Source organism: Culex quinquefasciatus, chromosome 2, assembly GCF_015732765.1.
Source record: "Culex quinquefasciatus strain JHB chromosome 2, VPISU_Cqui_1.0_pri_paternal, whole genome shotgun sequence".
Lineage (NCBI taxonomy): Eukaryota > Metazoa > Arthropoda > Insecta > Diptera > Culicidae > Culex > Culex quinquefasciatus.
The window spans coordinates 204131540-204158619 of record NC_051862.1 but is presented as its reverse complement, the minus strand read 5'-3'; the positions used below and the strand labels follow the sequence as shown (position 1 = coordinate 204158619).

Here is a 27080-nt window from a genome sequence, read left to right as displayed (position 1 = left end):
ATTTCGCAGGTCGCTCCATCAATAACCTCCGAAGCAACCCCGGTGTCACACCCCATCGTCTTGAACTTAGTCCGGTGTACACGGCATGTGGCTTAGATGGGAATTTTTATTTACTCAAGCATCGACGACGAGGACGCGAAACCGAAATCAACGACGGTTTTACCTTGTTTTCGATATCGATATAGGTAGCTGCTACTAGTTGGCTTTCTGCCGTCGTTGATGTCCCCACCCCAGGTCGGGATCGGGTGGGGTGGTGGGGTGTGTCCTGCTGTGTTTGTGTTGACTTTGTTATTGAGTGGCAGCAGCGACATCAGTGTTGTTTATTTGTCCTGCTGTCTACCTTTTGCTCGGTGGCGGCGGGATTTGTCTCGGGTAAACAAAATCAATAACGATTTAAATACCTTTGCCAATCGGGAGAAGAAAAGAGCGATTTGACTTTGATTGGAGTGGGCTTTGTTGTAGGATGAGTTTGGCAAACAATCGTAGAAATCAAGTTTGAGTTACTTTCGACAAAACTCGAACCAGCGACCAAACCGGCTCCGTGGCTTAATGGTTGCGGCTTCTGCCTTGAAGGTTCAGGGATCAAATCCCGGTCGGTTCCCTTGAAATTTGGAATCAGGAATTGAACTTTGAATATGAACAAAAAACCTTTTAGAATCAGGTGGGAATCGAACTCACACCTTTTGGATTGATGGTCTGGGACACTAACCAGTCGGCCATCATGGAGTTAATGCTCTAGAATTGAATTAATCCGTAGTGGCGAAATAATGTCACAAGGTATAATATATCAAACCATTATATAACTACTAACACCGTCTCAAAACAGCCCAGGGCCTTCTCATATACTCATAAACTGGACGAGGGAGTCGTGGATTGCCTGGCCCGAGTCATCTGCATTACCAATCTATGTCTGTACAATTTCAGAAGAAATCGTAAGTCATAGAAAGGTATTTCGCTTCAAAGGTTCTTGAGATATATGGTGGTTACTAACCGAACCGTCTCAGTTGAAATATACTGTAGTCATGGCTAAGACGGGGGTTCAAATACATACATTACATACATACATACATACATACATACAACAAAACTCGAACCAGCGACCTCTGGATTGTTAGTCCAATACCCGGTCCGAATAAAACACCGACATTTGATATGGTTAAAATATTAGTCAGGGCCTTTTAGAATTTGAATTTTCGAAGTTTTTTTTATTCGAAACATCGGAATATTTCAAAATGCTTTCATTTTTTGGCTTAGAATGTATATTTGCTAAGTTCTGTTACGTTTTTCTTGTGTAAATTTTCTTTCGGAGGCTGTCTTTCAGTAACCATTGGCCAAATCTTCAATATCTTTAAAGAAAATTTTCTAGTAAATTTTCTGATCTCTTGGAAAAAATATTTTCAGAGATGGTCAAGCTCTGAAATCGCACAGTACAGCCCAGACTCGATTATTCGAAGTTTCGATTATGGGACTTTGGATAATGGAATTACGAACAAAACATTTTTTCCTATTGTTAACAAATTTAGTTAGTGTTTGAAATATTTAGTCATCGCCCTTTTAGACACCATCTTGGATCTATCAATTTTTTAGTTTAGGGGTCATACTTGAGCTCAACAAACAAAAATAAGATAACAATTAAGTCCTTCGGATGATCGATTCTGGAATGTATTGTAATTTATATAAAGAATTTTTCGATTGAAAATTTGATTTTACATCTAAGCAATTCTCTCAGATTTCAGGCATTTGATTTTTTTGTATTTTTTAATCCGGCTGAAACTTTTTTGGTGCCTTCGGTATGCCCAAAGAAGCCATTTTGGATCATTAGTTTGTCCATATAATATTCCATACAATTTTGGCAGCTGTCCATACAAAAATGATGTATGAAAATTCATAAATCTGTATCTTTTGAAGGAATTTTTTGATCGCTTTGGTGTCTTCGGCAAAGTTGTATCCTACACACTAAAAAAAATGATACACGGTAAAAAAATTGTGATTTTTAATTTAACTTTTTGTCACTTAAACTTGATTAGCAATAAATACTATTTTTTAATTTTTTTTTAATTTTTTTATATGGACATCAAATGCCAACATTTCAGAAATTTTCAGGTTGTGCAAAAAATCTTTAACCGAGTTATGAATTTTTGAATCAATACTGACTAGAGGTGGGCAAAACCGCTCTTTTTTAGGAGCCGCTCATTTTCGTTCGCTCACTAAAAAGAGCCGCTCTTTTGAACGGCTCTTTCGCTCTTTTTCAAAAATTTGAGTCTATGATTACTGAAGTTAAATAAGACAAGAGCATTTTTTTCCATAATCTCTCAGCTATTTAGTAGATTTTTGGTAATAATTTACAAGCTATGCAATTCTAAATGCTCAAATTTGTTTTCGGATAATACTTTTATGTACGATCAGTTATATAAAGAAAAGCTTTTTCATTTTGTTTAGAAAATCATTTACTTTTGGAATTTCAAAGAAAAGTAAGAAACTGCAAATAAGTTTGAAAACTTTAAAGTGGTGTTTGGCAGCAATGCTATTTTGGGATTAATTTTTATAAGCAATTATTTTGCAAATGAGAATGGCATTTTCAATTCTAAAAACATATTTTGTGATGCAATTTATTCGAAATTCGATAAATTATATTTATAACAAGTTTAAAAATCATTCTATCTTGGAACGGTTTTTTCAAAAGACCGGAGTTTGAAAAAGAACCGCAGTTTTTTTTTTGTGAGCCATGGTTCGTTCGCTCTTTTTAGTGAACCGGCTCTTTGAGCGGCACGCTCTTTTTTGCCCACCTCTAATACTGACTTAAAAAAATCGAAATATTTGTCGCAACGTGTACACTAATTTAAAAAAATGGAAAACTGCTACTATTTTCGAAAAGTTACCTAAATGGTGAACTTTATCAAAATTTCACTAAAGTACTTTTTGATTGCAAATTCGATTTTACATCGAAAAATAAAGTTAAACATTTTTGCGACAAATATTTCGATATTTTGGAAAAATCAGTATTGTTTTAAAAATTCATAACACAGTCAAAGATTTTTTGCACAACCTGAAAATTTTAGAAAATTTGTCATTTGATGTCCCCTAAAACATATCAAAAAATTCAAAAAAAAAAAATAAATAAATAAAAAAAAGTATTTTTTGCAAATCAAGTTTTAGTGACAAAAAATTAAATTAAAAATCTCCATTTTTATATACCGTGTATCATTCTTTTAGTGTGTAGGATAACCATACCTACAACTTTGGCGAAGACACCAAATCGATCAAAAAAATCCTTCAAAAGATACAGATTTATGAATTTTCATACATCATTTTTGTATGGACAACTGCCAAATTGGTTTGGAAAATTATATGGACAAACTAATGATGCAAAATAGATTCTTTGGGCATACCGAAGGCACCAAAAAAGTTTCAGCTGGATTGAAAAATACAAAAGAAAAAATTTTAATAGACCGATTTCAATAACATAAGTGAAATGAATAAATGCAAATTTTGTGGATTTTTTTTTTAAATCATGATTTTTTTTTCAGGAATGTTAACTTTCATATGTTTTTCTGCTGTTTCTCCTAAATGGTATGCAATTTGTTTCATTTTTTAAGGAACTCTTTGATCGTTCAATACATTTGTGCCACTTTCAATAACCGCATTTAAAACTTGAACAGCAAACGTTTCAAAATGGCTTTCAGCTGGAGATAATTATTTTTAATCCTGTCAAGCAAAAAACAATTGTCCAACAATCTGCCCATTTGATCACTAATTTCTACAATGTTGTCCAGGAAACCCCAATCCAAATCACCTGCCGCCGCACAGCTTACCATGGAAACTCAATTACAATTATTAAATACATTTTTATGCCGGGTGCGATCATCAACGTGCAAACTTTGTAGGTTTATGCACTTTCTTAATTATGTCGACTGTTCAGCTATCAGTCTTATTTGACCGAACCAAGGCGCGGTCCGGACGGTCATCGATTTCACCGGACAATTTGAATTGCAAAAATAAGCAGAACTTAAGAGTAGGACCAGCTGTGTGTTTGCCACCGTATCGCGTTCATGCCAATTTTTCTACACGTTCGCATCGCATGTTGGACAAATTGCAAGAATGAGCAAAATATTCATGGGCGTTATCAAGAATTCAATCACCGTTAGTTTCGCCGAAATCGCGCGTCCGAAATATTACGCTGCTTCTTTCCCCCCGTCCAAAGAGGGACGTTTAGACATTACGTCAACATTGTAACGTTGAACGCAACGCCGGGCAGTACACAAGCATCGACCGATGAAGTTTTATTTTTATGAATATTATATTTATGCACTCATCGAATGGTTATTCAAATTTAAATGCGCTATTCATTCGTTGCTTGCGTTGTCTGCTACTCGGCCGGCTGCTTGTGTTGAGCGGTGATTGTCACCAAAGAATCGCCTCAGGGCTGGGCTTGGACCTGGCCAAGTAGACGCTTCGCGAAATTTTTCACGGTAGTATTTGCTACACCCAAAATTCCAAGTCCAAAGAATAGTTCCCTCAAAATTTATTGAAGGCTCAGCGCTAAAATCGAGAGAATAATTCTACCAACTCACATCACCAAAAAATGCAATAAATCTCCAACAGGTGTCATAAATCGACATCCAACCACTTCCTAGTCACCAAGTAGTGGTGGCCGAGGCAGTTAAATCATTGGAATAGTATGTCAAAGGTCTATGGTTCGATTCCCGTAGTCGACACTTTTGGGTTTTTGTTTTGACGGATGAACTTTTGTTCTCTCTGAGCTGTGTTCTCTGTGTCCGTAAATGGTACCATTATTCTCTCGTCTCGAGGCCATTATTCTCTGGGACTAGCGCTGCACAGTTTTGGGTGTAACTAGAGAAAATAATCAAAATTTCAAATTTCGCAACAAAATAAATCTTTACACAGTGTTGTCATTATTTATTTAATTCAAGATTTTTTGATTTTTTTTAGTTTTCTCACTGTCCACGCAAAAATCAATGGGCGCGCGACTCCCATCTTGAGCTCATTTAACCTACGAAAAGGCTCGCCATTCCATCAAATCGCGGCCCGCAACTCCGCACCCTCAAAGGTGTCGTGGCTCACTTCCCAAGGCAAGAAGGGCCTCCCAGAAAAGAAAAGGTGTCGACCACGACCACCGCCACCGTCCCCAAGCCTGGAGAGTACGAAATTAAACTCGGTAGCAATTTACCATGCAAAGCCGCGCGACAGAAAAATGTTATCTGATTCAATTATAAAATAAAAATGTGTACAAGCGAGCACATGTGTCGACCTGGGCTGAACCTGGTTTCTGAAGGGGCGGAAGGGTTGGTGGAAAGTGCTACCTTCTGCGCTTTAACGCTCCGCGGGAACTTTGGACGACGGTTGTAACCAGCGCTGTTCAACAACTGCTTGTAAATTCTTCGCGAGCAAGTACACTAATTTCGGTCCACTATCCTGTGGACGGAGGGGGGCTATCTGGGTCATTTCACCGAAACAACGAAACGAAAATTGGTAGATTTTTGCACATCCCCACCTAGAATTGGTCTAGCCACTGACCATCTTGGCACACTAAACCTGCACAAATACCGAGACTTTATGTGCCAAACACCTTACGACTTCTTGATGGTCAACCAACACACCAACATTCAAATTTCATGCTCACCCTGGACGTCACCGCCGTCGTCGTCGGTCGATTTGGCGGAGGGCCATAACTTTGGAGCTGGTAGCAACAATTTGCCACTTTGTTTTTGAATCGCCGGCCACCGCCATTGCGCGGCGTTCGCACATCCAGAACCGTATAGTCAGGTCGGGACGGACCACACCAGTTGGCGGTTGGGGACCATTGCAGATGGCAAGAAGTAGCACTAACGGTAGTTTTGGGTGTGCGTCTCGTGCGTTGATTTCAAGTGAAGAAGCACTTGCTGCGTTGAGTGTGGAAGTTGGATGGCTTGAAGTGGACTAAAAGCAGTTCCGGAAATTGTAATTTAAAATTACCGAAAAATAAGCTTGTAAATCAATTTTCATTTCTTCAAAAGATTTTCAACATGAAAAAATTAAAGTTGCAAACTTTGAAATTCAATAGTTAACAAAAATGCGTAAGAACTTAAGTACAACACTGATTTGAGAGTTATCATCATACCTTCCATCGGCGTTGATAAAAAAGGATTTTTTGTATGTTTCGATTAGCGAAATTTTGCATATAAAAAAGCGATTCAAAGATTTTCAAAGACATGTAATTTACAGATTATTATGGCCGGGACCCATGGTTTAGGGGTAAACGTGGTCACGCCTTCCATCGGATGGGGAAGTAAATGTTGGCCCCGGTCTAACCTAGAGGTTAGGTCGATAGCTCATTCCAGGTGTAGGAGTCGTCTCCCTGGGTCCTGCCTCGGTGGAGTCGCTGGTAGGCAGTTGGACTAACAATCCAAAGGTCGTCAGTTCGAATCCCGGGGTGGCAAAAGAGGTTTGCAATTGCCTCAACAATCAAGCCTTCGGACACCTATTTTCGAGTAGGAATCTCGCAATCGAGAACGCCAAGGCAATGCTGTAGAGCGAATAATTTGATTTGATTTTTTTTTCATAATTATGAAAGAATACTCAAAATTTTCACAAATCTTCATATTTTCGAAAAAATACTGAGCAATTCTCTAACAAAACCGGAAATGGATTTTATTCGTAATTTTTTTATTTGGTTCAAACTTTGTGGGGGCCTTTCCTATGACCAAAGAAGCTATTTTGTGTCATTGGTTCACCCATACAAGTCTCCACACAATTTTGGCTGCTGTCCATACAAAAATGGTACGTAAATATTCAAACAGCTGTAACTTTTGAGTAAATTTTCTGATCAATTTGGTGTCATTGGCAATGTTGTAGGTATTGTTGAGGACTTTTGAGAAAAAAAATAGTTCCACGGAAAAAATTGGGGAGTTTTTTTATCAACTTTTTTTCTCAAAATCTCAATATTCCAAAATACTTATTTTCTGATTTTCAAGATTTTTTTATATGTTTTAGGGGACAAAAACCCGCAACTTTTGAGCTATAGAGAAACATGGTCAAAAAATCTGCCGCCGAGTTATGAATTTTTGATAATATAGTGATTTTTGGATAAAATCAAAATTTCATTCAAAAACTAATTTGTCTTAATTTTTAAATGTAAAATTTAATTCAGAATTGAAAAGTACTTTCCAATTTTTTGATATAGGGCCACGGAAAGTTTGATTTATGCGAAATATTTGTAGTTTTTTGATTTTTAAAAATAGTGACCACGAGTGACCGTTTCCAATTTTTTTTGAAATGTTCAGAAAATTTGCTATAAAATTTTCTAAGAGACTTTGAAGATTGGACCTCGGGTTGCTGAGATACAGCGAATTAAACAAAAAGAAACACGAAAATTGAAGTTTTCTAAGTCTCACCAAAACAACCAATCATTCTCTAATGACGATGTCTCAACAACTAATAGTCCGATTTCAATGTTAAAACGTGAAACATTTGTGAAATTTTCCGATTTTTTCAAAAACAATACTTACCTCAAAACTACGTACTTCACTCTAAATTTTCTCAAAACTACGTATTTTCGAAAAAAAATACTCATTTTTTAGCTTTTTAAAGTAAAAAAAAAAAAAAACGCAAACTTTCACGTATTTTTGAAAAAAATACTATGGGTATCAAACGATCGGGAATTATTCATCCGTTTTGAAAGTAATGGTATATTATTTTGAAAAATCTTAAAAATTTTATACGGCTACGTATTTTGTACTTTGTTAAAACTAATATGTTTTTTACTTTTTAAATGCTCTGGTTATAATTTGAACTTTTTCAAAAATTGATAGTATAACTTTTTAAATGTATTTTGAAATATCTTAAATTTTTGGTATTTTGTCGAGAAACATTCATTGTGGATCAAGAAACATTGCAATACAGGAAAAATACGTATTTTTGTGAAATATTTTCATGTGAATATTCTGTATGATATTTTGGTATATTTTAATTTGGATGAAACTTTGTCCATGCATTCCCTATGTTAAAAAAAAAGTTTTACATTTTGAGTTTTTCCATGCAAGTCCCCAAACAATTTTGAAGCTGGCCATACAAAATGTTCGAAAATTTTTATCTATATCTTGAGAAGAGATTTTCTGATCGATTTGGTGTCTTCGGCAATGTAGTAGGTTATAATTAAAACTTTGCAGGAATAAATAGTCACAAGGAAAAAAAATCTCGATTTTTAATTGGACTTTTGATCACTAAAAGTTGAATTTTCATTATATGTTTTCTTTATTTTTTATAAGTCTGCAAAACTTTTAGTCATAAAAGAAGTTGATTGATCGAACTACAGGAAAGATTTTTGTTGTGTTTTGGCTCGTCGGGACAATTTATTAACTTATCATCAACTTATAGGCAATCTGTTGAAAAAGTTGATTATTTCAATGCATTTTAGAAAGAAAAAAACTTGTCTGAACTAAATATTTTTGTTCTGTTTTTAAGACTCCTGTTTACACTATCAAGTCATAAGTTATTAGTAGAAAGCTTGTAGTGCTTTCCTTGCGTCACATTCAACAAATTAAAGCTCATGTTCAGCTCAGCTCTTTATACTTCCTTTGTCCAACAAAGCAGCAAGTTCTACCAGCAGCGACGACCAGTAGCAGTTGTGAACAGGTTAGAGGTTAGAGGGCATTCTGGGAAGGTAAAGCCATCCTTCCTACACCCACTTCCCACCTCTACTCACCTCCCCATTAAGCTCCTTCTCACTCATTCTAGTTACTGGGTGGTGGTTGTTGTTGTTAGTTCGCTTCGCTTTCATTACAGCCCAGTGATATATGTTTTCCTTTCGCCTTGATTATATCCTTCCTTTTAGAGAGTTTTTTTTTCTTCTCTCCTTTTCACCTCTGCTGGTTTCACTGGTATTACTGACTTGAAGTCAGCCAGCCGAACCAAGCCGCAATTCAGTAGCAGATCCTTTCCCGGTATATTAAACTGATACTAGCCGGCAAACTACGGTGCGTTCTTTTGTAGAGGAAGTTGGGTTTGTTGAGACTTTTAACGTGGTCAAAACTTCTAGAAGAAAATACGTACCTACTAACATTTCTTTTTGAAAATGGTTTAATTTTTGAATTTCAATCTTTTATGCAAGTCAAATGGTAATGAAATCTAATACAATAAGTTTCAGTGGTATTTTAATTTGTTTTTAGCTATAAATTGACAAAAAAATCTTATACTAATACTCATCCCCTAAATGAGTTGATACTAATATTCCCTTATTTATCAAACCTTTTTTTTCAGAAAATTTGGCACTATTTACCCTTGTTAGACAATAACTGTCATTTCACTCTATATTGTGCATTTTAATAATACTTCGAGCATATTTGCCTTCCCTTAACCCTAACATTCCCTACTCGGTTGAGCTTACACATTGTCTGTTGACCACGACGCTGACTGTTGACTGTTGTTGGTGTATGTTTGCCTTCATTGCGCTCTTTTGCGCTCCTTTTCCGATTTTCTCGTTATTCGCCTTTATTTTGATTATAAGTTAATTAATTTATTCAACGTGAGCGACGACCAGCCCGAGAGAGAGCAAACAAATGAAGAAAAAGTGAAACAAAATTCTCGGAATTACACTCCGCACCAGGGTTTTTATTACTGCTCGTTGTTGTAGTTCTTGCTGTTGGTTGATGACGGCAAATGATTGTGGTGGTGGTGGTGGTTGTGTGGAATAGTGTCCTGAGCAGTGTGTGCTTGTAACGGGGATATCCTTTTTTTCAGTGGAATGTAGACTTGTGTGTCCGTCCACCACCAGATGATGACGGCTAATGATGATTGAAACGCAATGATAACCATATGTCGGATCGTCCTGGCGCTGCTGCTGGCGAATGGATATGGATGAAATGAGCGTTTGTGGTCATGTACACCAATACCAATTGTTTTGAGTTGTGGCTTATGAGTTTATTTTGGGGTGTAGTTGTTGTGGGATGGATCATTTAGAATAATTAAAAGTGCAAAATTAAATATTGAGAACAAAGGAACATTCTCAAATCTCATTTTGATTGTATAAACTTAATTTGCTGTTTTTTTAAGAGAACAATTTTCTGAAACTTTGAGTAGTTTTACAAAAAAATATTAAGCTATATTTTAATTTTCAAGTTTTGCATAAAATATCGTTTTTGCCTTCCTCACCTTACTGAGGAAAGGCTATAAAATCACTCGAAAAATGAATTTATTAATTTGACCTCGTAGACTTACCTTCAAGTATACGTATCGACTCAGAATCATGTTCTGAGCAAATGTCTGTGTGGATGTGTGTAGGTGGGTGGACAAAAAAAATTGTCACTCGATTTTCTCCGGATTGGATGAACGGATTTTGACCGTATTAATCTCATTCGATCCGTATCCGATCCGTTGTAGGTTATGATAATGACTTTTCAGAAACAAATAAGTACAGGGAAAAATCCGTATCATTTTAATTCATTTGTTTTCACAACAAGTCGATTTTGACGAACATTACCCTCTTCGATATTGTTTATTTTTTTATATGTTTTAAGGGACCAAATTTAGAGCTCTAGCACATGACAGATGAGTTCTGATTTTTTCAGAAAGGTACTTTTGAAAAGCATTGAAAGATTCTCAAAAAAGCATGTCATTATGCAATCGAGAGGTGTTTTTGTAAAATTTAGAGAAGATGCACCAATTTGTACTAACATCTAAATTAAAAAATTTCTATATCTGCATTCATTTCTGATAAAAATAATTTCAGATAGCTAAGAAAATTCTTATAATTAAATTTATTAAACATTGATAAGGTATAGCTTTTCAAAAAAATGAAAACTAGGAAATATACATATTTTTGAGCGCTATCAATTAGATCTAATTGTTCAATCGACGATATCTTGGAAACTGACGATTAATTTTCCAATTTCGAAAAAAAAAATTCCCGTGAAATTAAACCATCTCTTTAAAAAAAATATCAATTTCAAAAAGTCAAAACAATATTTTCAGGCCATTTGAAACCCAATCTTTAAATTTTGTATGACAATATGTAATTTTTTTTGCAAACAATAACATATTTTTCAAATATTTACATGGGTATTAAATTGGCAAGCTCTTTTTTCACAGATAGTTCATGGACAGAGTTTAATTAAATATAAAAGAAGAAATCAAAAATATCGTAATAAAAATACGGAATTTTAGGAAACTACTGAATTTTATAAATATGAATAAAAAGGTTTCAATTTGTTCTATATTTTATTCACAGATAAATGGATGCCAATATGTTCAATTTTATAAATTTACGAAAACCTTCATATTTTATTTGTTTCTAAAGAAAAGAGTTTTTTAACGGATAAATCGTTAAAATATGTGGTAAAAAAACATTTGGTTTTTTTTATTTTGTTCAATTGTAAAGCTTTTACTTCAAGTTTAAAAATAGTGTTTGTTTTTGTGCATCTTTTACTATACTTTTTTTCAATAAGATTAGAAATTTATAATAAGTTTATAATTTTTTGATACTAGCTCAAATTTTTTCAATCGATGATATCTCGGAAACTGTTGCTTTGTTTCTCATTGTCAAAAAAAGAACATGCCAAGAATTGTTCGAACTTTATAAAAAAAGTTCTTAAACCCAAGGATAAACCATGAAAAAATATATGACTTTGTCAATGTTTATTTTTTTAAACTTCCTCTAAATTTTCAGTTAAAAAATGTATGTAGTTTTGTTTTGTTTTGTGGCAGGCTGTATCTGAACGCATATTTTCGTTATTTACAAGCCAATTTGAAAAACAAAAAAAAATCGTAAATTTGTGGAAAAATATGGTAACAAGAAATGGGAAAGAAGATGGTGGATTACAGAACAGGTTCACTTCTAGCAGGCAAAAACATTAACTCAACAAAATAAATAAAAAAAAATGAAAAAAAAACGAGGGATGTTATGTTTTTGTACAGCAAAAGTTGTTCGGAAAAACCAGTGACAAAAAAATAAAATAAAATAAAAAAATAATAAAAAAATAAAATAAAAAAACATTAAAAAAAAAACTGAGCAGTAGAAAGTCCCATCTATTGTTGAATCTAGTCTCTTCGTTCGTATTTTCTTGTTCGGGAATGTTTTGAAAGTTTTTCTTAATACAGTCCAGACTCGATTATCCGAAGCAACATCCGATGTTTTGATTATCTGAAGGTTTGTATGGGACTTCGGATAATTGAATCAGGATCAAAAATGTTTTTTTTTCGTTTTTTTTCATTTTCTTATTTTTAATATAAAATTCGAGTTCTGGGACCCCGTTTTATGTTAATTGCGTTAAAAATGTCAAAATGCAATTTCGCAGTATTTCGTAACCGCCATTTTGGTTGCCATCTTGGATTTTAAAATTCTAAATCACTTTAGATTTTAGGGGTCATACTAAAGCTCGACAATAGGGTGACAAAAAAAATCGACATCAGGGGTACCCTCTGATTCGATACCTTAGGCAAAAATAAGAACCTGTGAAAATTTTGAGCGGAATCGGTTAAGGGTTATAGTTTGCTTTTTATCGTTGAAGTTGGTGAAAAAAAAAACATTAATACAAAAACGCCTTCTTTAAATCGTTGATTATTAATTTGTCAGGATTAACTAGGATCGTTTTGCGGTCTTCAACAAAGTTGTTTGTCATAAAATATTACATAAGAATTTACCATTTGACAATCCGACTCATTTAACGCCACCTTTTGGCGGAATTTTGATTTTGTGCTTTCCCCATACATTTTTTTGAATTTAACCATACAAAATTCAACGATAAATAGCTACCCTTAACCCTTAACCGATTTGGCACGAGTCAGGTAGTATCTCTTATGATTTTTCAAACCCTACTCGACAATCAAATGGGTGTCGTGGCGCAGGGGTAGCGGCTTCGGCTGCCGATCCCGATGATGCTATGAGACGCGGGTTCGATTCCCGCCTTATCCACTGAGCTTCTATCGGATGGTGAAGTAAAACGTCGGTCCCGGTTTCTCCTGTCTCGTCAGAGGCGCTGGAGCAGAAATCCCACGTTAGAGGAAGGCCATGCCCCGGGGAGCGTAGTGCCAATAGTTTCGTAGTTTCGTTTCGACAATCAAAAATGAGAAGAAGAAAAACATACTTTTTTAGAGATTCGATTATCCGAAGAGACATTTTTCTGAGGCCTTCGGATAATCTACTCTGCACTGTATTTTAGCTTGTCTTGGGATATTTTTTGATGTTTATTTCTGGAGTTTTTTTTTGGAAAAGGTCCTATAAACCGAATTTTAAATTTTTGCTTTTTGGGTGTTTTTAGAACCGCCTTGAGTCAGGGGTAATCAAAAACACCCAAAAAGCAAAAAATGAAAATTTGGTTTATAGGACCTTTTCAAAAAAACTCCAGATTTCCGACATAATTTGAAAAGTAAATATTAAGGCATGAGGACCACTGCCGTTCCAGTTGGAAGAATCCTATTACAAGCACCGCACCACCACTACCATAACCAAACCATATGCATCCAAACTAGTCCGCGTAGCTGTAGGTGTTGGTGTGGAACAGAGCATAGTCCTGCTAAAGTCACCGCCGGCAACCATACGGCACCAACACCAACAATACCAACAACAACAACAAGTTACACACACCCTCCGGCGGCGGTGGCGGCGGCGATGCACGAGGGAATATCCTTGCAGCACTCAACACTGCCGATGGAGAGGGCATCTCCAGAGTTCTAGAGTATGGATCGCATTACGCATGTCCTGGCTATCGTTACAACACTCTCGCAGGCGTCGTCGTCGGAGTTGTTGCCTGAAGGAACTCTCGTACTCTGCTCAGCCGCTCTCGTTGAAGTTCTCTGAAGGAGAAAAAGCGTGATTATTATTATTGGAATTGCAAACAAAAAATACATACGTTTTGATGTAGCTTCGCCGTTGTTGGCGCAAGTATGTGCGTCTTGTTATTGTTGGGTATCGCACGCGAAAGCGGTTCCTCAGAGACAGAGTCGTCGGTGTCTGAGTACCCGTGGAGTTGAGAGTCCTTAAGATATTCGCCCTTTGGCGAATACCCTCTCTTCGTGCGTCCGCAAAGGCGTTCAGTTCAAGATGTATCGTCGAGGACGAAGGATGGTTTACTTACAGAGCTTCTAGTATGTTGGAATATCCGACCACGTCGCGTACGAGTTGGTGGAAGTGCACGAGGTTGCAGCAGCAGTGTACTTTATGTTTTATGTTTCTTTCTTTTGAAATGACGACATCGAAAAAGGGGGACACAATGTGTTTTATGCGCTTCTATTATGTTGCGCGAGCTCTAATCTGATGGAATTCAATCTTTATTGCTCGCGTTCCGCGAAAGAGCAAAGTGGGGGAAGGGGTTGGGGGTGGTAATCTACTTGAACAACTCGACGCCCGGCATTGATGGGAACGAACGGCGTCGTCGTTGTTGGCGGGTTGATGAGTTTGAAGAAGGTGCTCCTGGCTCAGGATATACGCGCTGCAAGGAATGAACAATGTCATTATGCCGAGGATGGGCTTTGGGAGCGAGTTTGATGAAATGCTGGAAGGAGGTTTGACGAATGGAAGAACAGTTTTTTTCTATGATATTGATTTCTACTGTGTAAATATTCGGAAATTATTATGTATTTGTATCAAAACTACAATATTTCAAAATTTAAAAACAAAATAAGATAAATGCAGTGAGCAATACTAAAAACATAAGAAGAAAAACATATAACATGAGAAATCTTGTTTTTCGTTGAATAAAAATGACTCAGAACGGGAAAATACAATATTTTTGAAAAAATGGAAAGTAGAGGGTTAGCAATAATTTCTTGGATAATAAGTTTAAAACCCGATTGGTTATTTCATAGTATTTTTAAAGGATTAAAAAGCAGGACATTTTGCTTAGCGCTTGAAGCTTAGTTTACCTATTTAACAAAATAATATTTTTTGCTTATAAATTATAAAAATATTATTCATTCATTCTATAGAAAATCCTATTTGATTTGTGTAAATAGCGATTCAAGTTAGATTCGAATCTCAAGCCTCAATTATTCGATGTTTTGACTATTCGAAGTTCGACTAACAGAAGGTTTCTTAGGAACTTCAGATAATCAAACCATGAAAAATATTGTATTTTTTTTGTTTTCTTATTTTGATTATCAAAGTTCAGTGACCCTCAAATTTAGTCAAATTTGAATGGTTGATTGCTTGTTACACTACCAAATGCATTTTGACATTTTCATTATCATCAAATTATCTGCCTGTTTAAGATTGAAAAATTGCGTAGATCGCTTAGGGGTCATCCATAAATCACGTGAGTACTTGTTTTAATAATTTAAGACCCCCACGGTGTTTATGAATGGCATTTTGGGGTCATATTCGAGCTCAACGACCCAAAATAAGACAACAACAAAAATAATGTCATCTGATTATCCGAATTAAAAATTTCCTAGGATTATTGAGCCTGTATTGCTCAACAATTAAATTCAAGCTCGAGAAAAAGGATCTATGGAAATCAAAATTAATGTTTTTACTTTGAAGACAGTAAATCGATTTTAAACGTTGTTGATGGCTTTTGGTAGTTCGTGATATTATTTATAATATTTTTATAAAAGTTGTGCGCATATATTCCATTTTTGAAATTAATTTTTGATAATTATTGAACAGCATTGAAATATGTCTGTTCCTTAAACAATTTTTTTTTCGAGAAATTCGGTGATTTTTTTTTTGAAAATTTGATTTTTTTTACCAATGTTGCCCTGTATAAAAATACTAATTGTTTTAACAGGACTTTTCAAAATTAATAAAATTGTATTAAACAGTAGAAAATGGTGCTGATCTTGAATTATCCAAATAAATATCAAAAAATAAATTTCAAAACTTAAAAAAAATAAAAAAAATGATTTTCTATAGTTTTTATGAACCGATACGCGAAGTGGCCTTGATAGTTTTTTCACTGAACAATTACGAAAGTTACAAGAGTTAGGCTGGTACAAATATTTTTAAAAGTTTTTGTCACCCCCCCCCCTTCAAAATTGGCCCGAAAAATCAGGGGGCAAAAAAAAATATTTTTACAATAAACTTCAAAATTTCAATGAAAGTTCAAGTGCAACCAGCTGAAATCAAATTAAAATACATTCTTCTGCGTTTTAAATCATTTTTAGCATGTTTGGGTTTATTAAAAAATCTTAAGATTTTTTGAAAATTTTCGATGCAAAATCTTTTTTTTCGATACAACTTTTGTTTTTGTCAGATCTTAGATTTTTTGAAAACTAATGATTGCAAAACAACTGAACTAGTGTAAAATGCATTTTAAAACACTTTTTTTCATTTAAATGTGAAGACTATGGCTTGTTATTTAAATTTTATATTTTTTTATTTTTTTGCCCCCCCCCTTGACCTCGGCCAGGGCCGAGGGACAAAAACTTTTTTAAATATTTGCATCGGCCTTAGTTGACAATTATTTTGGAAATTCCGAAATTTCGTTTTTGATGTTGTCGTTGAAAATTTATTCAGATTGAAAGTCTTTTGTTAATTTTCTAAGGCTATATTTTTTCAAAGAACTTCAATATTTTTATGAAAATTTAAGCGCAATTAGTTAAAATTAATTTAAAATGAATTCCCCTGCGTTTAGAATCATTTTAAGCATGTTTGGGTTGAAAATCTTTTGAATTTTTGAAAATTTTCGATGTCTACTATCGCTAAAGTTTTTTTTTCGCTAAAATTTTTGTTTTCGTCAAATTTCTCATTTTTTGAAAACTTGTATTGCAAAACAACTGAACTAGTGTAAAATACATTTTAAAACACTTTTTCCATGCAAATGTTGAAACTATGGCATGTTATTTTAATATTTATATTTTTTTATTTTTTTGCCCCTCCCTCGAATGCGGCCGGAGCCGAGGGACAAAAACTTTAAAAAATATTTGCATCGGCCTAATATGATTAAATAAGAATAAGATTTTAGGTTCTATAAGAATAAAAGATTCATGACTTAACATTTTTAAATTAACTTTATATTTTTTAGTAATTTATGTTCGCTTTCAAAACTGGCTCAAAACCGCATGTTTTTGTCATGAAAATATTTTAAATATATTTTAAATCAAACTTTTTGTTTTTTCGAACTTCAACTTTATAGGAATTTTAATGAAAGTTATAAACTGGTTCTTGAATATGTGGACCTATCGAAAACATATGACGCACAACATTGGAAATTTTGATTGATATTCATAACTTCGGCACTGAATTCAGAATGAACTTACTTTTCCTGTCATTCTCGATCGACAAACGGCCTACTACTACATGGGCTGAAAAGTTAAAACTTATCAGCACTGAAATTAGTGCTTAAAAGCTGAAATTTGTAGCACTTGTATTGAAAAGTCATATTTTTCAATATTGTTTCATTTGAACGGAGAATTGGTTAAACAGGTGGAGATTTAATATTCCACTTAATGAGTGTTTTCGGAATTGCAAATTGTGATTTTTTTAACACTAGTCGTATATATCCAACTCGATGAACCTCGTTGAATTAATTCACAGGGTGCTCAAAACTGGTCTAATATGTAAAAATCACGTTTTTTAAGATAAGCTATGAGAAAACTATATGAGAAAAGCTTGCCATACTTTCTACGGGTTTTTTTTAGTGATTGTCTTAATTTGAACAGTTTTTGGTTGGCAGAAAAAGATAAACTACAAAATTTAATAACAAAATAGTTGGGTTTTCCATGCAAATTCCACTACAAATTGAAATGCTTTGCGAAAAATCGGGTCTGCACCGATTGCTCCCAAATTTGAGGGGATTGTTTTTGGACTTAGTTACGATCAGAAAATAGCTGTTCTGATTGAATTGGACAAGTTTTGCAGATTTATCATTCAAACGTCAAGCCACCCTAGTATTTATACTTTAAAAAATGTAACACATAAAGAAAGGAGCTTTTTTTTGCTACAATTGGCAATTGATTTATAATTAAAATTATTCTCATTTAATTCTTCAAATTTATTTTTTTTTAAATTATAGATATATCTTAATATTTCAAATGACATAATTAGAAATCAATAAAATGATTTACCTTCTTGCGTATCCAAAATTGAATTTGGGAGAAATCAAAATGTTCCATGCAAGCTTAATTTTTCTAGTAATAAAAATTTAGCTGTGGCATAAATATTACGCGTGTGATATATTAAAGGGCATCCCTCTCTACGAAGAGCGTATCGTAAAAACGAACCCCGAAAAATTGAAATCATATTTCCTTTCGCATATTTTGGCCCACCCACCGGCCACCACCAGGAGAAAGGATTAAACGCCTCCCAGCTCTACCCCACCCCCAATTACTTTTAGCTCTCTCACTGCAAACCCAGGCAGCCTGGCTCGTTGGCCACGGTTCTGTGACTCAGTGCCGGCAACCAACATTCAAATCCCAGACTCGAAGCTCAGCCCCGGCAAAACATTAGCGGCCCAATTTATAAATCACTCAACCGACGCGCAGCCAGACCCGAGTTTTTGGTGCTTTTTTTTTCTTCTTCGCTACTCAAACTAAAACTCAGGAGGGCATAACAATAAATACACCCATAGCCCCATAAATATACCCCTTTTGGAGTAATTGCCATCAAAAATACACTGTGTGAGAGTTGGACACAACAACAAGAAGAAGCAACTTCGATGGAGAAAGAAGAAGGATGGCGATTCCCTTGAAAAAAATGTTGTTTGAAAAAATGTAAAAGGGGCAAACATCAAATAAAAGTAAAAAAGTAGAGTATAGACGCGGGGCTTATAGTATTGAAATTTGAAGTAAGCGAAAAGTAAGAAAAAAAAAACTCAGAAATATATCAAGCCTTCAACTGCGCGCACTCCGGACATGGCCTTACCTCGATTAGCGAAAGTCTCCCCGTTTGGCCCCGAGAAAAAACTCGGGGAAAGAATTCCAAAAACGAACTCATAAATTTGCATAAATTCTTCACTCACCTAACCTACTGCTGGTGGCTGGTGTTCCAACGGGGGATTCATGCAAATTCCAACTCTCCTTCGAACTAAAGTTGTACGGCTCTGGAAGGATCCTGCGAGACGAACTTGGTGTCCGACGACGACGTCCAGGGCACATAATTTAGACCCAATCCAACAGGCTGTCAATCGCGGGGAACCTCGGATTGACGTCTTTAGATCAAGACATTTTTTTTATTTCGCTTTCTCGGAACAACGCGATCAAGGTCCTGGCAAACAGTGATAAGGCACATTCGACACGAAAAAAAATCTTAAGAAAAACCAAGTAAAAAGCAGAAGCAACAAAAAATTGTAATGCATTATTTGTTTGGAATTTAAATTCAGTTTCTTGAGTTGGGAGTCCTCTTCACCCCAAGCAACCTTTCCAGGGGGGTGAGCTACCCAGTTTGTCACCTTTGATGGTGGTGTCCTACACTACTTGGTACCAGGAAGAAACTGCCAGTAGCGGATAGAACATCGTGGAGGACAGGAAAAGTTTTTTCCCCGTCGTTCTTGGAGTTTCCCGCAGCATTGCGCCATTTTCCACCATGGGAGCAAAACTTTCTATCCAGCCGTTGCTGCTCCCCCGCCAGCTCGTTGTCTGCACAAGTTACGCGAGTTGGGCAGGATTCACCTGGGCTCAGCTGGTCTGAATCGCGGTAGGGTGGTCTTGTTTAAACATGTACTGAATTTTTTAAAAATTCATAAAAATTCTCTGCTACCTTGTAATATGGTTTTACTGTTTCTAAAAAAACTCCAAAAATTTGGCCAAAAAATCAAAAAGCAAAACAAAACAACAGTTAAAGAAATTTCAAAATTTAAATAGAAATTGACTTAAAAACTTTAAAAATAGGGCGTGTTGGCCAGAACCACGACCAAAATCGACCCCCTTTTTTCCAAAACATTGGCAAATCCTAATGAACCAAGTCCATTGCTTTTTCTTGTTCTTTAAAAACTTTTTTTTTTTTTAACTTATAAAAAAACATCGGGCAGAAGATTTTATTAAAAATATACTGATTTTGCTTTTTGAAATCTTATTCAAATCCCGTTCTTAAAAAAAATCACCCATTGGGACATTGGGTCTATAATGATGCCTAAATCCAAAGATATGGTAAAAACAAGTCATCCAACAGTGTTTCTTGTTCGAGGGAATCGTATTGACATGCTAAAATGTTTGAAGTAGAGATTTTCAAACATTTGGGTACTTTATGATCAATTCCAACAAAAATTTTAAAAGTTGATTTTTGGCCAAAAACGTACCTCAACTTTAGACAGCTGCTATAATGACAGGATTTGTTCTAGGAACGAGATCTTTTCAGCAAAGTCATCTTAAGATGTCACTTGCACAACCCTTTTAACAGAATTTAGTTTCATTGAGAAGTACTTGAGAAATGGTAAAATCCGTAAAAAATACTTTTTTGGTCCTTCAAAACGTATCTTGTTAAAACTTTTTCAGCGTTTTTTTATTTGCTCTTAAGCTGTCTTAAGCTTAATTTTTATTGTTTTCCAAACACAATCGGTGGGTTTCAGTCTGATTCTAGATAGGTTAAGTGAAGAATCGATTATACGAATTTTTAAAAAAAATCAGGGTTATCGAAACTTTGGATTATCGAATCATGAAAAAAATTGTCTTGTTTTGGCTCGTTACTTGACCTCAAAAATGCTCTTAAGTGATCCAATATTGCTGCCAAAATGGCGTTGGTAATATAAAAGACAACGAAAGGATTACAATTAAAAAAGCAAAAATAAGAAAAACACGTAATTGGCCATGATTCAATTTTAAGATTCCAAAAAACCTTCGGATAATCGAAACAAAGGATATTAGAGTTTGGAGTCTATTAAAACTGAAAACATCAATCAGTAAAAAATAATATAAATTTGGAAGCTGTAATTTTGGAAGGTTGAATGTTACCTCTTTTATGATGTAATTTTACCTCAATTTAGACTGAAAAAGTGACATTACACCAGAAAAGTGGTAAAATTACACATTTCTAGGGGTAAAATTACACTTTTTTTCTGACACCCCTTCCTAGATGTAATATTACCATGATTTTTTTTCAGTGCAGTTTTCACAATTCTGTGAATGCAGTGCAACATATTTATTTTTTCGATTGATTGAAATATTTGAAAAAATATTTTCGCTGATTTTTGTATTAATTTTCAATGAGTATTCGAAACTTTTAACCATGAAATAACTAGTTAAAAAGTGTGGCGTGAAAGAAAAGAAACATGCAACTAACATGAAGCTAACATGAAACAAAACTTTCAAATCTGATTTTAAATCATTTAAAAAACCCCTTTTTTAATATTATCTTTACTCTTCTATCAGTTTTAGTTTCTTGAATAAAAAAAATGCCGTTAAACCGTTATTTTTTTTTAAATTCATATCTCCGGAACCAGATTATGCACAATCATACATCATCACATCATAGTCCCTTAAAACATATAGATGAATGCAAAATTAAAAAGTAATTATTTTGGGAATAAAACTTTTAGTGATAAAAAGTTAAACAGAAATCGTTTTTTTCGTGTACCTTCTTTACCCGAAAAAATCTAATTACAACTCACATCTTTGCCGATGACACCAAATCGATCAAAACTTTCCTTCTCAAGATACAAAATTTCATGCAATTCTAAAAATATTTTTTTGAAGAGATCAGAAAATTTCACAAGTGTTTAAAAGTGGAACATTGAAAATAGGACTATTAGTTAATAAGATATTGGTACTACACAGAAAAAAAATCATGGTAAAATTACATCTGGGAAGGGGTACATCTTTTATGTCAGAAAAAAGGTGTTATTTTACCTCTGGAAATGTGTAATTTTACCACTTTTCTGGTGTAATGTCACTTTTTCAATCTAAATTGAGGTAAAATTACATCATAAAAGAGGTAATATTCAACCTTCAAAAATTACAGCTTCCAAATTTACATTATTTTTTTCTGTGTAGACAATAAAAGACTGTTTGGGTGACTTTTGTTTTTTTATTTATTTACTGTATTTTGGCCTAGGTCTAACTTCGAAGTCTCTTATGCAATTTAATTTGAAATTTACTTAAGTTTTCGAAAAAATATTTCAAGAAATCGACAATCATGGACCCTATTTAAAAAAAATCGAAAAACTGGAATTATTCAGCTAAAATTACAATTTAACGGTGCACTTAGGAAAGAAGTTTTCGATTGGGACCATCCACAAACCACGTGGACACTTTTTTGGAAATCTCAACCCCCCGCCCCCATCGTGCACAATTTCCATACAAATAAAATATTTTCTGTATGGAGCGTGGACAATCGCCCTCCCCCTCCTAAGGTGTCCACGTGGTTTATGGATGGTCCCAATCGAAAACTTCTTCCCTGAGTGCACCGTTAAATTGTAATTTTAGCTGAATAATTCCAGTTATTCGATTTTTAAAATAGGGTCCATGATTGTCGATTTCTTAAAATATTTTTTCGAAAACTTAAGTAAATTTCAAATTAAATTGCGTAAGAGACTTATTGAAATTGGAATAAAAAAAAAACGATTTTAATTTTGCCAAAAATCATTTCATTTTTCAAAAATCCTCACTCGGCTGTATTTTTTTTTTCATACTATTTATGGGTTAAAAAATTACGGTTTTTTATCATCTGAAACATTGAAAAAAACTAATAAAATGATTTTCGGGATTGTTTGTTTGCCAATTCCAAAAATATAAATAAAATCCATTTTCGGGTTTGGTGGAGAATTGTTTAGTTTTTTTTTTGTATTTTTTAAACCTTTAAAATTTTAAATAATTTTTTCAGGGTTGCGTTTACTTTTAATTTTTTTTTGAAAATGGGTAAAATTTAAATTAATATCGGAATTCTATAACATAAAAATAAATTATTCTTTTCTATCAGAGTAGTTTTAAATTTTTTTTTAATAAAAAATATATTAAATTAAAATTTATTGATCATTTTTTCCAATTCTAAAAACGCTTGTACAGTACACGGTTACGTGAACTGATTTTTTTCTGTGGATTTTAGCGCTCAGAAATTTTTTCGCAATCTGTTTATTTTCAGAAGTTAGGCCAACACAATTTGTTCTCATCCTCACCCTAATCTTTTAAAAATATCCTGAGGGCAAAAATAATATCATAAATTGAAATTTCCATTGAAACAAGTTGTACACACGGAAAAAAAAATTTCCCAAAATTTGAAAATCATTTAAAATAATTTTTAAATCGTTTTTGTAAACTTTGATCGATAAGGGCACTTTAAAAATGATAAAATCGTGTAAAAGTATGAAAACACTTAAAAAATAGTTAGGAATTTAGCCAAAAAGGAACTTAAAATGTTTACTTTCTTTAATATTTAACACATAGATAAAAAAAGAAAAGTTACTGAAATGAAGACTGATTGAATTAAGTCTCAGCTATTTCGATAAAACATGATTTCATATCTATTACAACCAGATCACCCTACCCATAGAAACCTCTTCCAGAGGATACATGTGACTACCATGTAGCAACGCCATCACCGGGGGACCAGCAGAGAGGCCCGGTGGCTGGCTGGCGTAAAATAATTGACTTTGCTCCAATGTTTTTCCCCGAGCAGCGCGATGCCGGCAAAGTCTATTTGTTCTTCGACTTGGAAGTTGGCCGGCCGGGGCTGAGCCTGAGCAGCTGCTGCTGGGGCAATACATTTTCTTCTGATTTGACAAGTCTATTATTTGTTTTGAAGTATTTCTAATGAAGAAGCTCGAACGACGCCGCTTGGTGCGGGTTCTGGAGGAAGATGGATCGGTGGTGGGTGGATGGGCTGTTCTCCGTGGGGGAGGGAAATGGTCGGGAGAGTATTGGCAGATGGCGGGAAATTCAATTATGGAGTACGGTATTGGAAAGTGGGACAAGTACTCGGGAAAGCTGGAAGGAAATTTATTTAGCTGGAAAGTATATTTGAATGAATTGAAAATTTTGGTTGGTAAAACTGTAAACAAAAATATTTAGAAAAACGGAATGAAACACCTGTCGAATTTGGCAGACTAAATATAGCATAAACTGCCAGCAAGAGAAGCCCCCGGGCAACACACACAGTGCAATACCAGACACATCCTTCTTGTCTTGTCTTGTTGTCTACTCTAGAACGAAAAAGGACTCCTTCTCTGCTCTCCAGCGCGAATAAACCCGTCGAAACCTAAGGTGAAGCGGCAAATGCTTTATGACGTGCGTGTTACAATTTTTATTTCGTTTCGGGTTTTCTTGCTTTCCATGCTTTATGATGTATTCGAATAAAGAAACTTTCATTTTTTCTAGTGTTTTTCATTCTTTTTTTCTTGGTTGGTAAGTAGGGCGAAGAAGAGTTGGATGTCTAGAACTGATTGGACACATCGAAAATTTGTATTATTTTGAACATTTTTAGCAGATTACAAAAAAATCCAATTTATTTTTCTTTGTCTTTTAAAATATTTTTCTGATTGAAACATTGTTTTTTAGCTCCTTAGGTAAAAACAAAAAACCACTTACTTTTCTTGTCATTCTCAAATGACGAAATAACCTTCTTTTCATCCCAAATAGTACCTTTTCAGCACTTGTATCGAAAAGTATTTTTTTTAGATTTTTTTTTTAAATAATGAAACTTTATTTTCATAGTGCCCACTTTTCACCCCGACAGCACCAAATCATTCACCGCGCTGATATGAAAAGTCCCGGTCTGTTCTATCTGTTTTCCTCAGGGTGTGTGCCCTGCGTCGTTTCTTGTTGTTCTATTTTTCGGAACTTTTGTGCTGTTCAGTTTTTCCTTCTTTTTTTATGTCGAAACATACAAGATGATGATGATGTTGCGGGGAGGCGCCCTGTGGGTGAGTGTGGCGGCGATGGGCAAATATTTACGTCCTTGCCAGTCCCACTACACAGAACAAGGGGTGGGGGGAGAGGTTTTTCCGAGGCACTTTCCCTCCCAGCAAACTTGGTGCTGGTTGCGGTGGCCTTTTTCCCTGACTGACGCGCTGCTGCGAAAGGTAAATTTGATCAAAATGTTTTAGTTAAATATTTACGCAATAAACATTTCAGATGGATGTTCAGATAAATTTGCCATGTCGACGTCGGCGTCGTCGTCGTCGCTTTTGGTGGCGTTTTCGTAGTCTTCGTAGACAGCAAGATATATGCCGGGATGAAAGGACTTTGGGGCCACACCAGGCCATGACAGCGCGCAGGCAGCGAGAACTAAATTATGCTGAAGATGTTAATAAATAAAGCGATTGTTTCGGTTTTGGTGCTTTCCGGGGATCGACGAGCCTGCTGCACTCTCTACGCAGGACAGGGCAATAAAACTGAAATACGTTTGCGGCACATTGTTTCGGGCTCATCAGGAAATTTACAAACCAAAAATCTAACATTTGTATACAGCGCACTGGAGAAAGCATCTCCGAAAAAAAGAAAAGAAAAAAACCGGGGGCCAAAAATTACACATTCATGTCATGTGGAGCCATCATAAAACTGTCGACTGTCGGAGAGCCGGAGTCGTTGATTAGGCCTCGTGTGTGTCGCATCATGTCACATTTTATAGTAAAAAATCTGCGCTCTGGAGGGCTTTCTGTTCCTGCAAGTCATGCATGCTCATTGGCTTGGATCTTGGACGATGGTTTCAACAACGATGAGGAGGGGTTTGTTGGTCTAAACAAGAAAATGTCCGCTATTGTATGCAGAAGGGTTTTGGTGGAAAATCATCAGACAGTCGGACGCCTCGGTGAGGTTAATTCTTTGATTTAATTGTCAAACAAATCCGTGCCCAGATTTGTGTCACGTACTCTACTTCCAGAAATTATAATACACATTTCAGTTTGGAACAATTTAAGTAACAATATTCATGAGGGTAATTCTCTACCAACTCACACGAAATCGGGAAAAGTTGCCCCGACCCCTCTTCGATTTGCGTGAAACTTTGTCCTAAGGGGTAACTTTTGTCCCTGATCACGAATCCGAGGTCCGTTTTTTGATATCTCGCGACGGAGGGCGGTACGACCCTTCCATTTTTGAACATGCGAAAAAGAGGTGTTTTTCAATAATTTGCAGCCTGAAACGGTGATGAGATAGAAATTTGGTGTCAAAGGGACTTTTATGTAAAATTAGACGCCCGATTTGATGGCGTACTCAGAATTCCGAAAAAACGTATTTTTCATCGAAAAAAACACTAAAAAAGTTTTAAAAATTCTCCCATTTTCCGTTACTCGACTGTAAAAAATTTTGGAACATGTCATTTTATGGGAAATTTAATGTACTTTTCGAATCTACATTGTCCCAGAAGGGTCATTTTTCATTTAGAACAAAATTTTTCATTTTAAAATTTCGTGTTTTTTCTAACTTTGCAGGGTTATTTTTTAGAGTGTAACAATGTTCTACAAAGTTGTAGAGCAGACAATTCCAAAAATTTTGATATATAGACATAAGGGGTTTGCTTATAAACATCACAAGTTATCGCGATTTTACGAAAAAAAGTTTTGAAAAAGTTACTTTTTGCGTTTCTCTTTGTTTCGTCGTCCGTGTCTGTCGCGGGTGACCATGAACGGCCATGATCGATGACGACCAACTTTTTTAAAACTTTTTTTCGTAAAATCGTGATAATTTGTGATGTTTATAAGCAAACCCCTTATGTATATATATCAAAATTTTGTAATTGTCTGCTCTACAACTTTGTAGAACATTGTTACACTCTAAAAATAACCCTGCAAAGTTAGAAAAACACGAAATTTTAAAATGAAAAATTTTGTTCTAAATGAAAAATGACCCTTCTGGGACAATGTAGATTCGAAAAGTACATTAAATTTCCCATAAAATGACATGTTCCAAAATTTTACAGTCGAGTAACGGAAAATGGGAGAATTTTAAAACGTTTTTAGTGTTTTTCGATGAAAATAGGTTTTTCGGAATTTGAGTACGCCATCAAATCGGGCGTCTAATTTTACATAAAAGTCCCTTTGACACCAAATTTCTATCTCATCACCGTTTCAGGCTGCAAATTATTGAAAACACCCTTTTTCGCATGTGCAAAATGGAAGGGGTCGTACCGCCCTCCGTCACGAGATATCAAAAGTTACCCCTTAGGACAAAGTTTCACGCAAATCGAAGAGGGGTCGGGGCAACTGCTGTGTGAGTTGGCAGAGAATTACCCATGAAACTTTAAATGAAAAATTTCGTTCGTTTGATATGAATCTTAAAAATTTGTG

General features: G+C 35.0%; 1 protein-coding gene across 4 annotated transcripts in view; it reads left to right on the top strand.

The window, feature by feature from the left end:
* LOC6048199 (aryl hydrocarbon receptor nuclear translocator homolog) overlaps positions 1-27080 on the top strand; it is a 297606-nt gene that overhangs the window by 27103 nt on the left and 243423 nt on the right. The gene's annotated exons all lie outside the window — the stretch shown is intronic.